This window comes from Thamnophis elegans, chromosome 6, assembly GCF_009769535.1.
Source record: "Thamnophis elegans isolate rThaEle1 chromosome 6, rThaEle1.pri, whole genome shotgun sequence".
Lineage (NCBI taxonomy): Eukaryota > Metazoa > Chordata > Lepidosauria > Squamata > Colubridae > Thamnophis > Thamnophis elegans.
In genome coordinates, this window is record NC_045546.1 from 29,945,199 (window position 1) to 29,963,551 (window position 18,353).

The 18,353-nt window shown below is 35.5% G+C and overlaps 1 protein-coding gene across 4 annotated transcripts in view; it reads left to right on the forward strand.

The window, feature by feature from the left end:
• ZBTB20 (zinc finger and BTB domain containing 20) overlaps positions 1-18,353 on the forward strand; it is a 501,160-nt gene that overhangs the window by 277,012 nt on the left and 205,795 nt on the right. Inside the window, exon 1 of one of the 4 annotated variants that reach the window (XM_032219992.1) lies at positions 4,667-4,791. The exons of the other annotated variants lie outside the window; for them this stretch is intronic. The gene's annotated coding sequence lies outside the window, so the exon portion shown is untranslated. Of the gene's footprint in view, positions 1-4,666; positions 4,792-18,353 lie in introns of those variants that run through there. 4 annotated transcript variants of the gene reach the window in all.

Genomic DNA, 18,353 nt, shown 5'->3' on the forward strand with positions numbered 1-18,353 from the left:
AAGACTGCAAATATTTGAAATTATCCAATTATAACAATAATGTGATTAATAAAATTTAATTAATTTGTAATATATGTTTTACTACTTGTTTTCTATTTTGAATATCTTATTCTATTTATGCAAATACGTATATTCATACACTTTTTCAGTAGGTTATAGTGAAATTAAAAAAAGTTTACTTGAAAACTTCCACGTTTTGTCCTGTTAAATGTTAAGTTTGATAGTAATAGATACAACAGACCTCAATATAACACTTACTTCATGTAACTTCCTAACAGGTATAACTTCGTAACAGGTATACCCTGTTTCCCCAAAATAAGACCTCCCCGGATAATAAGCCCAATCAGGTTTTTGAGTGCATGCGCTAAAATAATTCCTCCCAAAAATATTTAAATGCATGTGCAGCCAGTCCCCACCATTTCCTCCGGTTGCTTGCCACGCAAACAATACGAGGTGAGGAGGCGAGGCCAGAGGGTAGGAAAGGGAGGGGGAACATGGCCTATGTACCCTACATCCTTATCTAATGGCTGCTCATGCAACCCTAGCAACCGTGCCAAGCACTTATTTCGGGGATCAAAAGAAAATAAGACCCTGTCTTATTTTCAGAGAAACACGGTATCCATTAATATATTTTTGTCATGTTCAGAAGTTGGATTGGCTAATATAGTTATTTTAGACATGGACTTCATATATTGATTAAACCATTAATTTTATAATCCTTCATCTTAGACTTTACTTGAGCCATCTCTCAGCCAAAACAAGTTTCACAACAATATAAAAAAATGTGACTTAGTATTATCCTGCTTGTAGAATTGTATGGAGAAAAGGATAGAGTAAATGGCAGTCTTTTTTGTGTTAACTTGTATCATCCTTACAACACCATATTTATGAAGGAGGGAGAGTCATTCATTAATCACTGTGTGAAAGGGAAAGTACTATTAATACTTAAAGTAGCATGATAAACATATTTTAAACTTTTGGAATGCATTAAATTACAATTCAGACAATCACCTATTAATTCCAAAAGAGTGACCAAGTAAATGACAGAATAGTCTTGCTGAGATGTTTACAAACCCGAATAAAACAGGTATATGAACTAATGCAATGTGCCCTATCACATATTTTTATTAAAAACAAACATTGACTTGTAAATTCTGACTGCCATCTTCTTGCATTCTATCAGTATCATTGCTTCAACTCTTCCTTTTTCAGTACATATCTTTGCCATTGAAAGTTTCCAGTCTCAGCTCTAAATGTATCAGACAATTTCTGATAGTTAAGAACTATTCTTTTGGTTCTAAGTGCAAGCCGTTAAAAAAAGTTTCCAAAATGAATCTCTCAGGACATATCACGAGAACAAGCAAGCATTGAAGGTGGCTATTTGATTACTTTTGCTTTATTAAGTATGAACAAACTGGTCTAATGCTGAGGAACAAATTCCCAGAATCGATCTGTAAGCAATGTCAGAGAGAAGGAAAATATGGGGCCTTTATAGCACCCTGCTGTTTTAAAGATAGATGAAATATTTAGTGGCACCATCAGGACACAATGAAATATGAGATTCTGCATCCCAAGTTATTTTTGACCTGTTCAGAGACAAACTTAAAAGCTGCTTTGCCAAATTAAAACTTTTAGAGAAGGGCACATCTGGGAAATTCAGAACACTGGAGGAGCATGATAGTCCTCTTGTCTCTTATTGCATTGCGAGTTGCAGCCATGCCCACAGCAACATAGATGATGCCAGAAGGAATGGCATTACTTGTATTATACATCTAGCATGGTGAAATGCGTTTTTCCTACAGTTCCTACCCATTCTTACAAGGATGTTTTTTTAGGTCATATTCCCCCACCGCCCCATCCTCTTTATTTGCTAACTTTGGAAGCTCTTTAACTTTCCTCAAGGACATCTTCATTTCTGAACCTGCCTTCAATTTCTCTGATGATCCCATCTGCTTTTTCATACGCTTGGAAAAAACTTCTGCTGATTACTGCTTCCAAAGGATATTTCTTATTCAGTGGTTGAGTTCACATATTTCAATAAGCCAGATTGTAGCCTATTTGATTTTGGCATAGAACTCTCAGCTAATTGTAGTTTACTCAATGCAACATAGGGAAGCAAACAGTGCCTTAGTTTAATGTGTGAATCAAGGTAATATATTTATAAGATGTAATCATCCTAAATCAGTTACTCATAGTTAGTCTTTTGGAGGAGGTCACCATGCCAGCCCCTAGTATTTTAGGAGTAGAAAAAAAGATCAACATTATTGAAAGCAGCAAAATGAAACATCTTTTAATGAATAATTCTGATCTATTCACTGATCTTAACCTACACGTCCGAGTGTACACTGCATATGTTTGGAATCACACGCTACATAATTGTTGCCTTCAAATAACAAAGAATAAATATCAGTACATTAAGTCAAATATTAAAGCAGTATAAAAAAAGGGAAAACATTTTATACTTGTACCCATACATTTTGTACTTGTTAGCATGGTGATAATTTATAAGAGCTCTATAAAAAGCCATGTGTTGAAGGCGTTGGACTAGAAGTAGGAATGCTTAGGTTCAAGTGCATCCTCAGTCATGGAAGCTCATTCACTGACTTTGAGCTAATTACTCTGTTTCAGTCCAACCAAGCTATTATGCAGGGAATGTATAGAAGAAGGAATGATATACAACTTGTCTTGAACTGAAGGAAGGGCAGAATATAAATGTAACAAATATAAGTAATACAAGTACTAAAATATATTCATCACGATTAGTATATGAATGATAGGGTAGGGCTCTTTTGGTATCCATATATAAGTAATACAAGTACTAAAATATATTCATCACGATTAGTATATGAATGATAGGATAGGGCTCTTTTGGTATCCATATTCATCCATATTTGTATAGATTTTAGATAGCCAAGGAAAAGAAGGAAGCAGGAAAAAGGAAGTAATCCAGACCTAAGAAGGTGAATTGGAATTGTCAGAACTAGCAGAGGTACAAGTTTGAGTCCATTTTGCATCTCTTAGCCTACACAGAGAAGTTTTATTGTTTTCTGTAGACAATGTTAAAAATAATGACATTGTGAGATGACAGCTATTCAGAAATAGAATTAAGAGGGTGATACATTTTTCGTTGGACAAATAATCAAGTGTGTGTAAATAAATTTACACTGAACTTGTTCAGGTCAAGTTATTCTGTACAGTTGGCTTAGTAGCCTGATGCCAATAAGAACATTACAATAACCGCTTGGGAGGTTGAGAAATTTGGGATTGTACAGCACATAGGAGCCACATGCTTTTGTGTACAATTAATAAGTCTGACAGAATCTATTGCAATTAGATTTTCCATTACTGCCGCTCAGATTTTTTTTACTTTTCAAGTTGATTTGTTTATGCTCTTTCTGCAGAAATCTTAAAACCTTGTTTCATTTTCTTTAAATTTCTACATTTTTCTATTCAAATGTGCTCTATCAATACCATTTCTTTAGTTGATTTGAACCAAAGTTTTGGTTCCTGCTGTAGGGATTTTTAAACAATTCTTGTCTGTACAGACAGATTGACACCTATGCAGCAAGTAACTTGGAAATGAGTTTATAGTAACTATGTACTGTGGTACTTCCTTTGGCACTTTCAGACGTTTTCTAAATACTTCATTTTTTATGCAAGTTGGCATGTCAAAATCAGTGTTTTTCTCTTTGGGACAAGCATAGTATGTCTTTTGTTGACAGATAACAGAGGGGTCAGCAATTTTGCCATGGCTTAGAATTAGATCAGTATTTGGCTGCCAGGCTGGCTGAAAAATTAAATAGCCAGGCTAAGGCCAACAGCTATGGAAACTATGAGATTACACAAGTTCTTATGGACTTTCATCCTGTTATACCTGCTCGCTATCTATGAAAATCAAAGTTGTAAGGGCTGCTAAATATTCCTTCTGATTACAAGCTCCCTTAGTAGGAATCCTATAGAGAAGATTCCTGATTTCCCATTATCCTGGTTTGGACATGTATCTTGCCCTACATTCTCTATATCTCTGTCCATTAACTTATTTCTATACCTTCTTTGCATGATTTGAAATCGAGGGTGAAGCTTTAAAAATAATTAACTAGAAGCCTTCTCTGGTTATGTCTAGAGAAATTGGTACACTAAGATTTGTGCTGATTGTTCAGTGGTTCTGTTCAAAAGTAGAGCTAAGAGTGAATGTCTGTACAAGATCATTACATTCAGTCTTTAGACTAAGTCTGTCCTTTAGACTTTAAATTCATAGCTGCTTAAGGCTTAGAATACTATCCCCAGTAAACCTCAAATATAGCATTTAGGTGATTATTAGTGCTGAAGAAATTTAATTTTGTAGGCTGTGATTATGCTGAATTTGAGCTGTTTGCTTTTCTACTTGAAAACTGCATGAACTTCTGAACATTTTTTTTCTTTTTATAGTTCTCTCTCTCTCCCCCCCCCCTTCTCTCTCTCCCGTTTCTCTGCCATTGTGTAAAATGCTCCATGAAGAGGCAATAATTTACATTCTTATGGCAGGATGGGGTGGATTTTTTTTGTTTTGTTTTTCTTTCTGTTTATTTATAAGACGTTTCCTTTTAGTTAGTAAAAGTTTGATCGTTAGGAGGCTCCAGTGATTTTCCTTCCCACCTCTTTCCTCCCTAAAGGGTTCCCCCCTCCCGGCACTCCCTGTGGATCCTTGTGAACTCAAAAAGCTCAGGCAGGCATCACAGCCAAGCCTTGTCACTCTCCGGAGGCAGAAAGGTTCCTTCGTCATCACTTGGAACAGGAACTACAATCATTGTGGTGAGTGCTGTGGATTTAGAAGTTAGTATGCGGATGCTGTTAGTGGCGAAGTATTTTCTCTCTCTCTCTTTCTCGGTTTTTCATATCACACTAGAGGCTGAACATTTTAACAGCTTTCACAGAGCTGAGAAACTTTGCCTTATATTCATTGCTAGCGACAGAACAATCAATACTGTTTAGGTTAACTTTAGCTTGCCTTGGTGGGCTTTCCTGCTGTCACCAGTGGGTGTCAGCCTTGGCAGTAGCTAACAAGGTGCTTGTAAAGAGACAAGAGTGTGCTGCTACAAGGAGTTGGAAAAAAGAGAAAATATTAATCCTTCACTTCAACTCTTTGTCTGGCAACTTTTCATGCCTGTGTTCTCAGCATTTACATTATGTTCTGAAGACCTGATTGTCCAGCCAAGCATAAAAGAAACTCTCCAGTGAATGCAACCTCTGGGAATAGAGCGAGGCGGGGCGGTGGGAAACCATTTATAAATGAGACTTCCACGGGAACAGTACAGGAGGATTTCATTTTTTTTTCAAAACTTTATCCCTTCTGTTCTTTTTCCTAGTGAGATGATATGAATGATTCACATATGTTATTCTGAAAGAATATCATATATAGGCTTTATAGCTGCTATGTATTTTCCTCTTCATGAAGAAAAGCAGCTGGAAAAGGGGGCATTGAGGAGGAAAACTCCCAGTGAGAAGAGACTTACGGAATTCTTTTCACTCCGCCCTTTCTTCATCTTTGCAGCCCCTGGAACTGTGTATTTGTGCATCCACAAATCTATGTATGTGTATGTGCATGTATATGCTGGCACACACATATATAGAGTTTTTAATAGTTAAAACAGCCATAAAATTGCAATTATTTAATTAAAACATATATCTAACCATTAATTAGTTGCATCGCTGATATTAAAAGCTACATTTATGTAGTACATTTATAGGTTTAAAATAAGCAGTGAATATACATATTACTTTTACTTAGTAGTAAAAATAGCTTAATATTTTTTAAAAAAACAAATAGCATTTTTTAAAATAGAAATCTATAATCTTCAAAAATTGAAATAATTCAGAATACAGTACTAGAAAAATCTTGGCTCAAAAATTCCAGTATCTCCATTTAAATAGAAAACAAAGCTGGAAAAAGTTTCAACCTGGCTGCTTGAAGGCCTACCATGCATTAAAATGGCATGCTTGAGAATTCATTGATGAAATGTTAAAACATTATTAAAAATATTTTTCCATAGAAAATGTTCATGTAATCACATAATACTTGTAATTTTGTTTGTAAAAACAAAAGGATGTAAATTATATACATAAAGTATAATAGGACGAAACCCAAGATGTGTAAAACCAAAAAAAGTAAAATATTACATTTTTAAAATGTAATATTTAAACATTATATTTGGGACCTAGTTGGTTTAGTGATTAAGACACAGGGCTAGAAGCAGAAGATTGTGAATTCTAGTCCCATGAAAATCAAAAGTGAGTTTGAACTATTCACTCTCTCTGCCGAGGACCTCAAGCTTGGGCCATAAGCTGCTCAGTTAATTCCTATTGCAAGTAGTTGGTCAACATTCAGTTCCTCTGAAAAAAGTGGTCTTGTATTTGCAAGAAAAACCTAGGAAATATATATGTATATACAATGTGTGCAGAGATGGGTTGCCAATGTTTTTACTATGGGTGCACGCAATCCTTCTGCGCATGTGCAGAAGCATCCAGACAGGTGAGCGGAGCCTCCCACCACCATTACTACCGGTTCAGCTGATCTGGGCTGAACCGGGAGCAACCCACCTCTGAGTGGGGGTGTCTGTATCTGTGCGTACAATATGTGTGTGTGTGTGTATATTTATATGTGCGCATATACATACATACACAGACAGTATATGTGTATGTGTGTGTCTTTGTGTATATGTGTGTGTGTATCTGTGTGTATCTGTGTGTATATATGTTTGTGTGTGTGTGCATATGTATATGTATTTGTGTGTGTGTGTGTGTGTGTGTGTGTGTGTGTATGTGTATATACATACATATAATGTATGTAGCAAAATCTCCTTAGAATTACAACTTGGTAACTGCAGTCAGGTTGCAAGGAAAATAAAAGATTGTCTATTCTAATCTAGTTATACCAGTCCAGATGATTGGTCATTGAGGCCCATATACGAGGGGAAAAAATAATATGTTCTGAACAATTTTGTCATTTTTGAATATTTTTTTGGAGCCGGGGGATTCCTAGGTTTGAATATTCTTCTTGATTTTTTAAAAGTCTTGTAGCTGCATGACTTCAGGAATATAATCACCATATAGACATACTCTTTCGTGGTACGTAAGAAACAACTGCATAGCCAACTCTCATAGAGACACTGGCTATATTCTGCTTTCCGAGTCTTACGTTCAGAAAAAACTAGATGATGTCACAGCCAATATCTTTTCCAATTCTGCATCTAATTCTATGTAACCGTTTGGTCAAAGAGCCACAGTTTCTAAGGGCTTGTCTATTGTCATGTTAGGGGTTTTTTGTTTTTTTTTTCCCTAGGAAGTTGCATTAGCCAGCTGAAGCCCAGTCTTTTCTTTACCAGAAAAGACTTGATTTGCCATGCCCTGGCATCATTACTAAATGAATTCCCATCTGTTTCACAACCTAATTTCCCATAAATATACAGCTAAGCTTTTTCTTATGGTCTTCATGGTGGAGTGTATAAACTTTTCAGATTTCACTGTTACAACTATTGCAAAATGTCTTTTCCCAGTTCACATCTCCATTTCAGGGGCAAATCAGGAGAAAGCATTCTGCCAATTTTTAGGAGGGGGTCAAAGAGAATTAATTTGTTCTGGTGGGAGGGAAAGCTGCACTTTTTTAATTATATGAAGCAGCTGTTGGTTGGCTAGCTGCCATTATGCTTACTGTAATAGCACTTTATGTAGAGCATCAATACCCCACTCACAATATTATGATGCTATACATGAGAATCAAACCATCTAGCTCAACTCCATTGCAACATTATTATCATTGTCATCTATATGTTAATTAATATCATTATTACATTTTATACAACTATAAAATTTCTTGGATGTTACAATAATCAGATTGATAACTAGGTAGCTAGTTTGTAGTTTTATTCCACAACAGTCAGAATTTGGAGGAAAGAAACATAAGCTTTCCGCAGTTTTTAAAATTATACTGCCTAAAATTGAAAAGAAAGATATTTTTTTTAATTCTATACTTGAATAGATTTCATCGTACTGTGTAATAAAACTCTCCTAACTTTTACATAAAGATTAGATCTATATTGTTTTAACAGTTGACTTTTCTCTGGTGTTCATATCTGTAGGTTGCAGCCTACTTGCATATTATGTCACCTTGGATAGGTATACGTAGTTAGAAACATTTTGCTCTTTTTGTTTGCAGTTCTCATGTTATGTGTGATTTTAATAGCTGTTTCTTCTATTGTTTTGGAAAGCAAACTCTACTTTTCTTTATCGTAGACTGCTTCTGAAACTCCTCTGAGTTTTCATCATGTTCAGAAGATTCTCAGATGCTTTAATAACTAGTGCTATCAAATGGAGTAATAAAGGCATCTAATACAACACCCCCATAGGCATATTATTTAGTTTTATTTTCCTCTCTGCATGTTCTAGGATTTACTATTATGTGTGCTAAGTTCCTGAGCTAGCGTGGGGTTATGCTGCTGGCAAAATAATGTCAGTGCAGATTACAGGGGAATTACATCGCTGAGGCCTTAAGGCATTGAATTTCATAGTGTACGTCAGGGTACATGTCTAGGAGTTCACTAAAACATGGGTATCGTGCACATCCTTCATCATTAGATGTGTTATGCAGAAAACAAGAAGGCTTAATCACATATTCAAAGAAACAATCTTACAATAAATTTTTGCCTTAGCAAACTGCCATGCATAGTGCAATTTCTCCTGCCTGTGCATATTACATGGTAAAGAAAAGATACCCCGCTGTATATCAGAAGGTTATAATTTCTTTTAGGTGTTCTATTGAAGCGGTAAACTGTGAGCACAAAGCTTAAGTGGTTATTTTAAATAGGGGTTTAAGCAAAACAGGAAAAAATGTGCCTGGCAGGAATTTCCCTTTTTCTTAAGGTTGCCAAAAGTTTTCTTTTTTCTTTTTAATAAATAACCTTTAAAATAAAATGGTGTGCTTTCTAAACCATGGCAGGTATCCATTTAAGCTGGCAAAACCAAAGTGGACAAAGGAAGATAAATTTTCCTCACTAGGAAAACTTTTGGCATAACTTCCCTTTTTTTATTTCTCTGTTTTTTCCAGTTATAGATACCGCTGTCTTTTCATTAAACAACTAGTATTGTAAACAGCTGCCATCCATTGTTTAGGCAAGAGAGAGATGGGGTGAGAAAAATAGAGAGAGAATGGCACCAAAATCAGGAGAAGGCTGCTGACAATTTACTGTACCTTATTACAAGAATTAACCAGTTATGACTGGTTATAACTTGATTCAAATGTATTGACTGCTTCTGAACTGTCACACTGTAAATTGGGTTAATCCTTGATTCATAATTATCTCCAGCCATTATTCCAATGAATTGTTCCAAATCTTCCTTTAAATTGCTTTTTTAAAAAAATTTCTCAGCAGAACCCCCATCTCCTGGCAAAGATTATGTGGGTGAAATTATGTTATTATGTGCATTAAGTCCTCATTTAATAACCGCAATTCCGACCTGCAAAACATTGTGTGACCAGAATTAAGATGCCTGTTCCATTGCAATCACATGTAGTCTTTAAGTGTGACATCACAAAACCACGGCTTGCAACTTCATGCCGGCTTCTCCTTTGACTTTGATGCTTAGAAAGTGACTCTGAAGCTTGCAAATGGTGACCATATGACCATGGACATTGGGACACTGCAACTGTCTTTAATGCAAAGCACCTGAATTGCAGTCATGTGACTGTAGGGAGCTTGTGATCTCATACATTTAAAGACCAGTTGTTAAACTGCTTTTTCAGTGCCATTATAAGTCTGAATGGTTGCTAAACAGGGCAGTTGTTAACTGACTACCTGTTTATCTTCTATCTCATTCCATTTTGTGTATAAAAAGAAAGCCGTTTTCTTTTGAAATGTTCCATGACAGCAGCAAGATTCGTATATTTTTACAATTTAGAAAATGTCTATTGTTATGTAAAACATTTCTCATCATGGCTCTAATAGGTACCTTTAGAATCTAATTTGTGTCTGAAACCAGCAAATAAAGCAAATAAAGCATTTTCCAATACTTTTCTTATTTCCCTCCACTTGTCTTCCTTATGGAATATCCAGTTTTCATATTTATATATACATTGCTTACAGCTACTCTTGTTTCATTCATTTTTCCAGATTCACACATTCAAATATATGTCGTTAGAATGGCTCTTCAATGCTGATTCAGCAAAATGCTGTCACTGTCAGAGCTACTTATCTGGAAACATTACTGAAACATTTATTGCTGTATTATCATTAGGCTTTGGATCCATGGGTATTCATTTCCATGTTTTAATACCGATTGACTTCTCAGCCTTTCTGAAGATTATTTATCTCCCCCTCTCTCAATCCTCCAGATGTGTGGGTATAGTTAGCAAGTAATTTTATTTCATTATTGTAGAGATGATAAGAATTTTTTTTTTCTAATTCAGTACTATAGATGCGAGATTCTACTGGCTAGCTGTGGAATTCCTGATGCTGAAATGTGCACAACCTTAAAGTTGCTAACTTTGAGAAACAATGGTCTAGATCAGGGCTGTCAAACTCTCAGCCCATGGGCCGGATGTATCACACGCTGGTCATGCCCACACCCGACTTAGCAAAGGGGAAAAAATGTTCCTATACGTCATGTGACACCACTGTTCTAGATTCACCAAAATTATATACTGCAGATAGGCAAGAAAAAATTACACTGATTATCAGCATAAATTTGCACTAAATGTAACATGAAACATGCACAAAGTGTTCCATCACTTTTTATTGCAAAGAATCCCAAAGTATTTAAAAGCTTAGAAAAGGATTGGAACAGTATTTGTAAGACAACTACATCTCTTTCAGAGGGAATGAAGCATAGTTGCATGATAGCAATATGCCTTGGCTAACACTTGTGGCTGTATTTATAAGTGTTCTATGATATTATTCTTGTTGAGTTTTTCTGTGACTAAAGTAATGTTTGAAGAGTATACTGTTCAGCTAGTGACAAGCAGTAATTCAACCTTTAAAAGACAAAAGGATATTTTTATCAAAAGAATTTCAATTACAGTAACATTCTGAAGATCAAACTACTTAATCTTCTAGTGGCTAGAATGCTGTCTTAAATTAGGACAGGATGAACAAGTGTCTTAGGATTTTTTAAAATCTTTTCAATTCTTTTTCAAGAAAAAATTCTCTTTCAGGCATACTGATATACAACATTTTAGAAGAGAAAGGGCAGATAAAATCAAGGACTAAAAGTTACTTATTGGAAAAATCACAACTTTGGCAAAAGCATCAATTAATTATTCAGTAATTAATTTTCACAACTATACTTGTATCTTGAGAACAAAACTGTTTTCTTCTGTTTTATGAAAAACAGATATGCATATTTTGATATACTCTTAGCTGCTTACCATACCACCAGTGAAATCTGCAGTAGTTTGAGTTCCTTTGATATAGAGTTATGTCATTTGACTGTTATCTTTTCAACAGTGATATGTGTCTACTTGTACCATGTGGAAAAATGAATAAAATATCTAAATGTTAAAAGACAGTTTATAAACACCATATGTACATTCATACCATGCAAAATGAAAACTTTAAAGATGAAAATGTAATGATTGGAGTTCTTTACTTCCAGAACAAAAATTAAAAAACTGTACATTAATTTTTGGTCAGGGTATAGGTGTCCAACTATTTCTATGGATTCTAATAGAATTATAAATAGTGTAAACATTTTTTTTATTTTGAACACCATAAGGTGATTAGTTTCAATATACCGTACTTGCTATCAAGAAGATAGAAGTAATTTCCAGTTTCAATTGAATATCTTTCTAAAAAATATAATGCTAATTATGCCATGGGAAAACACAAAAGTGAATTTTTGGCTTTGATGCATATGAATAACGAAAAAAATATGTTTTTCTGTGGTTACATTATTACCGGTAGGTTGCACTAATAAGAAATATGACCACAGTCTAGATGGTTAGGTCCTGTAGCAAGTGCTAGCAGAAAAACTGATTATGAAATTATATTCAAGGCCTCTTTAAGCCAACCTAGCAATCAAAGCTACATAAACACATTTTCTTTTTTCTTGCAATGATGTTTTGTGTTCCTGGGTAGGGCTGAACTATGTATGCAGAAGTAGTTGATTGAATCTAATTGACTTTATGACTATGATCGAAATTATGGCTATAACAATAAAATTAGAACGAGCAAGGATTGTAATGGACTTTTGCAGAGAATAGATGATCACATTTTGGAGAAAAATGACTTCGAACATTGTAAGACAGAAATATGTTATAAATGATCAAAGAATAGATCATTTCTTGGGTTTCATAAAAACACATAATATAATAAACCAATTATGATTTAAAGCAATGTTTAGTTTACATGTATTAGGTAGAGAAAGAGAAAAGGAAGACAACAAAGCAGGAAAGTGAGCAAGATATATCTTCCTTATTCATCCACTAAAAATCCCTTAAAGGGTGTGTCCTGGGGAGGGTATATTATGATTTGAAATTTTAAAAAACATTATTTTTATATTGTTATATTTGTAAAATATGTGTAAAATTTATATTATCAGATAAATTTTAATTTATTTGTCATATGTAGGCTCTGCCTTTTTGTTCAGGGATGCAATGTGATGTACATACATGATCTCAAAGGCTATAACATCCCATAGCCTTTTTCTTTTTCTAAATCTCACAAATACTTTCTCACTTTACAGTTTGTCAAAAGCTGGACAAAGAGAACAGCCAATGTTACTCCAATATTTTAAAAAAGGGGAAGACTGGACCCAGAAAACCACAGATCAATTATTTGGAGGTCAATATCTGGGAAAACTCTAGCAAAGATAATCAAACAGTAGGGTTGCAAGCATGTAGTATCTAACAGAGTGATTACCAGAAGCCAGCATGGATTAGTTAAAAACAAATTGTATCAGACAAATTTTACTGTTTTCTCTGACAGTGTGAATAGATTAGTGAACTACGGAATTATCAGTCTTGATAGATAAACCAGACCAGAAAATCAACTCCACAGGAAGGCCAAAACTATTTTTGTTGAAATTACCTATAATAACAGAATCTTTCAAGTCTGATTGCATTGTAGTTCTTCCCCTTTCTTAGGTTCTAGCGAATTAGGGAATATCTACCTGAGCTACTTCCAACTGTTACCTCATTGCTCTGCTCTGTACTTTAAAACACACACACACACACACACACACACACACGAAATATATATATATTTCATCCCTTTTCACTTAGACAGTCATTCTTGCACATTTCTACAGGAAAGCTTTGGGTACTGCATATTTACATTTTAGTGAGGCATTTGGTAAAGTAGGCCATATCTTCCTGCTTTATATAATGAAAAAGTGGCCGGATGCCATTAAGCATGGTCCTTAATGGGCTTATGTTCAAATGGAGGGAAGTATATAGCGGATACCTTAGAATTCTCTCGTGGGTGCAGTACACTTCAAAATCTGTATAAAAAGATGAGGCATTAGCATGCTCATAAGAACGTTTGCAAATGACATAAAGCTGGTTGTATTGCTAGTGCCCCAAAGGATAGATGGAATATTCAGTAGAATATTGATAGAATTCAACACTGAAACCTATCCAATAAAATGTTCAATAGTGAGAAAGGTTCTTCATATAGGCAAAAAAATAGATAAAAAATCCAAAAAAGGTAGTGTTTTTTCTTGCAGATAGTCTTCAACTTACAGCTATTCACTTAATGACCATTCAAAGTTATAACGGCACTTGAAAAAGTGACTTACGGCCATTTTTCACATTTACAATTGTTGCAGCATCCCCATGATCATATGATCAAAATTTGGACACTTAGCAATTGGGTTGTGTTTATGATAGTTGCAGTGTGCTCTCTCTCTCTCTGTGTGTGTGTGTGTGTGTGTGTGTGTGTGTGTGTGTGTGTGTGATGTGTTCACTTTTAAGCAAAGTCAAAGGGGGAAACTAAATTCACACAACAGCTGTTCACATAGTAAGCTGGGTTACTAACTGAACAACTGCAGTGATTCATTTAACAACTGGCAACAAAACTCACTCAAAACCTGTCTTGCTTAGCAACAGAAATTTCGGGCTCAGTTGTGATTGTAAGTCAAAGACTACCTGTACAAAGTGCAACATAAGACAGTGTCTAGCTTAGTACTAGTATCTGTAATAAAAATATATCTTGGTAAATCACCCATTAAGTATGATCCAACAATGTGCCGCAGCTTCCAAAAGAGCCAATGTGGTGTTAATCTGCATTGACACAGATATTTATGTATTTATATTTCATATTTCTAAACCACCCATCTGCTTCAAACATGACTCTTTGAGGTATAATATCACAATCACAGGCAGTGATAGTACCACTCTATACTGCATCAGTCATACCATGCTTAGACTATTATGTGCCGTTCTGTTGCTACAATGAAAAAAAGATGCTGAAGAACTGGAAAGAGTGTACAGAATAATAAGAAGTATGAAAAGACATTAAATCCTGCAAAGAATAGTTAACTTAAGGAAAAGAAGTCTAAGAGGAGTTGTGATTGTAATCTTCCAAAACATGAATAGATATCACAGGGCAGCTGGTGTGAACTTATTCTCCCTAGCAACTGGAGGGTAGAAGTGGGGTCCTTGGTGATCTCTGAGCTTGGTTGTTTTTTTGCAGACATTTCATTACCTAAATTAGGCATGGGGTAATATCATCAGGGGTTAGTCTAGTACTGATAATGTTACCTAATTTGGGCAATGAAACATCTGCAAGAAAACAAACAAAATCTGAGAGTATCAAGGATTCCTCAATTCAACCCTGAGCAACAACTATTCTCCTTTATTGAGGGTAGAAAGATTCAAAGTTGAAATAAGAAGGAAGTTCATGATTGTGATAGCTGTTAACCAGTTGAACAATCTGCCTTCTGAAGCTGTTTGCATCCTATTAGTGGAAGTTTCAAGAAAAGATTGGGCAGCAATTTGGTATGAAGATTCCTGCACTGGGTAGGGATATTGGATCAGATCAGAGGCAGGTTGCTCCTGGTTTGGCCTGGTTTGGCTGAACCGATAGTGGAATTCAGGCCTAGATCGCAGAACCAGCAGCAACCCAGGCCTGTCACACCCCCGAACTGGTTCCCTCACTGCTGCTGGGGTGCCGCCATTTTGTTTTTTAGGGACTAAGCATGCCCAGTTCACTGTAAATTGTTCTGCACATGCACGAAAAACAATTTACATTAGACAGTGCATGTGCATCTGGCTTGCGTGCGGGTTGCGAACCAGTAGTAAAACCGGCAGCAACCCACCCCTGGATCAAATTACCTTCAAGATCCCACCAATACTATAATTGTGATTCTGTGGCTAGCTGAAACATATGCTCATTGTTTTCTGTAACAATGGAGAACAGTTTCTGGTCATCATGTGTGCCTGAAAACTGAACTTTTTTCTTGAGATAGAACATCCAAAGTTTCTTGGCCCATACTCAGGGTAGGTTCTGAAGTCTCTACATCCTCCTCCTCTTTTCTAGTTGGTCAAAATCCTTCTGGAAATGCAGTATCCAAAATAGTTGTAGATACTCCTTGTACGAAAGGTGTGTGAGTATGCAGATAGAAAAACAGAGAGACAAACAAACACACAGTATTTTGCATAGGTTACTCTCTTCTGCTGTCTGCCAAGAAAATTTAGTTCAATAGTCTGTCTATAATGTAAGGTTCCATTCATAACTAAACTTTTGCAAGTAAGCAAAATCTTTCCCAGCCCTCAGTTTGCCACCATGTTCCTTTTTAATTGAAGATACCCCCATCTCAGTTCTAATACCATACGGGGATCGGCTGTCTGGGGTTGAACTCTTAAAAGTGCAGAGATAGATCTACAGATTGAAGGCTTCAAACTGAAGACTTCAAGTGGCAGCAGAGCCAACTAACAGCTTGCTGAGCTGATTATGTTTCAAAAGAAAAGAAAACCAGGATAGATCACCACCCACTGGAATTGTGTGTCTTCTCTTTTTTTTTTCATTTAAGGGGAGGGTAAGGAGATGGGTATGATGATTGATAAAGGGAATTAATTGAAAAGATATTTTGATTTTGAACCAAATCCATCTGTGAAAGAATTTGGACAAATTAATAGAAGAGGAATTCAATGAACAGATTTGGTGTGATCTAGGGGTGGGATGTAAATTATTTGAATAATTGGTTTTATTTGAGGAACATTAATTGGATTGCCCTCTTTAAAATTTTAATAATTCTAGTAATCCTTAATTTGCATATTTATATGTATAAATTGCCATATGCAAAGCTTAATGCAAGGGACTTGCTTAAATATTTTCAGTGCAGTAGCTAACAAGCTCCCGTTTGATATGATTTTAACTCAGTTTCTCCTAGTAGTAGCCTTACTGTTTTTATTTTACAGATGGATTTCTGGAACTTCAAATTAATAGTTCCATCAGGTTAGTATTTACCTACATTTATCCTCTGAAAAATTCTAGTATCCTGCTTTTTGTACTGTAGTATTTGAGAAAAAAATGTTCCATGGCTCTTGTTCAAAAGCTCTGACTAAAAAGAAAGCTATATGGGTACCTTTAAAAAAAACACTGATAATGTTTGCCTTCTCATATCCAGACTTTTTACAGTTTAACCTAAAATATTAACTTAGGCAGGGATTTGTTTTGGAAAGGACATAAGCAGAATATAAAGCAACAGCATCTCTTTATTGTTTGTTCCTTGCATTGAGCATTTATAGATTCATTATCTTTCAAATAATTTCTTCTGCCATTCTCTCTCATTCATAATTTTGCTTTACCCCTTTTTAAAGCTATCCAGTCTAATGGCACCTTCCAAGCAGCATCTGGTATAGACCTAGATTTTGTGTACTTAAAACAGAGGCAAATATGTTTTTTATATAATGCAGCAAAAATTATGAAACATAAACAGTGTTCTCTTTTTGCAGTGTGTGGGCATGTTTCATTGACAACTACAAGACTTCAAAACTGAACAAATAACAGCATGACAAGCCCCTCCCCAAAAATAAGAGGTCATGCTGACATTAAAATCGACAACTTTTTTTTCCATATTTGAATTTCATATTTAGTTTGTAATGACATGCCTTCTTAATTCCTTTAAGAAAACAGAACTACTACTGAAAACAAATTACTAATAAAAAAGTCCCCCCACCCCAAAAAAACCCCAAAGTCTTGGGGAACTAAAGAATGTATGCATGCACGTTATAGTAAGCATCCTTGAACACATAAAGGATATGGGATTATGAATTTAAATGAATCAAGACAGTAATAATTAATTCTGAATACAGTAATCTCAGGCTTTTAACAACTGGAAATCCCCGACTTGAATTTTATTTCTAAATATCTGGTTTAATAGAAGTAACACTGCTAGCCAGAGACAAGTGTTTCTTTAAAACTATAGAAAAGATCGTATTTCTCTTTTTTCTCCCCTCTTTAGCAGTGGGCAGCCCTTCAAACTTTTGATCATCCCGTCCTTTGTACATTGCATGACTGAACTCAGCTATGCCAAACATCCTCTGAGGAAGTTGACATTTGTGCAGTTTCTCAAAAAAGAGGGAAGAATGAATCCCAACTGTTTCCTTTTGCCCTTTTGATTGAGAGAGCAGTAAGTCAGCAGGAGAGGTGCGGCTTTTAACAAGGAGGGGTGGTAGAAGCTGATTTCAATCCTTCTACAGGCAAAACAGAAAAGAAAAGGGAAAAGACTGATGTGAAGCAACACTAATCAGAGCTGATTATGGGGAATGAATGGACTCATTGATGAGGGCAGACAAAACAAAGAGATTAAGCAATAGGGAAAATCCTGAGCAAGGGTGATGGAAGTTGTTTTGATGACCCAGGAGCTTCCTTTGAAATCTCATTTGTTTATTTGGAAGCTCTTCTTTGATTTCTTTTGCTTTGATTTCCACACACCAATAATTGGAGATATCCTAAATTGCAATATTTCTTACTTCTGCTTTAACAGAGCTCTGTCTGACCTTACTGTGCTAAAAGTCATCAAAGCTGCACCAGTGGAAGTTTTTTACAATTAAGATACTAGGAATAGGCAAATAAATATACATGTGATCTTGGTGTTGTTATAAAATTATTTTAAGAATGAATTAGAGATAAAACTTGGTTAACTATAACCCAACGTAGTTTAGAGTGGAAATGTGGGATAATTCCTTTAATCTGAAAGCCCTCCCCTAAAATAGTTCACATTTTTAGTGAAAAATAAGTGATATATTGGGATATCTAAAGCATTTACAATGGAAAAGTTCATTGCACGCAACCTTTGCAACAGATCATTCTATTATAGAGGATTACATCTTCCCGTAAAATAGCACCAGACTGAGCTGGTGCACAGGAAAGATATGGTTT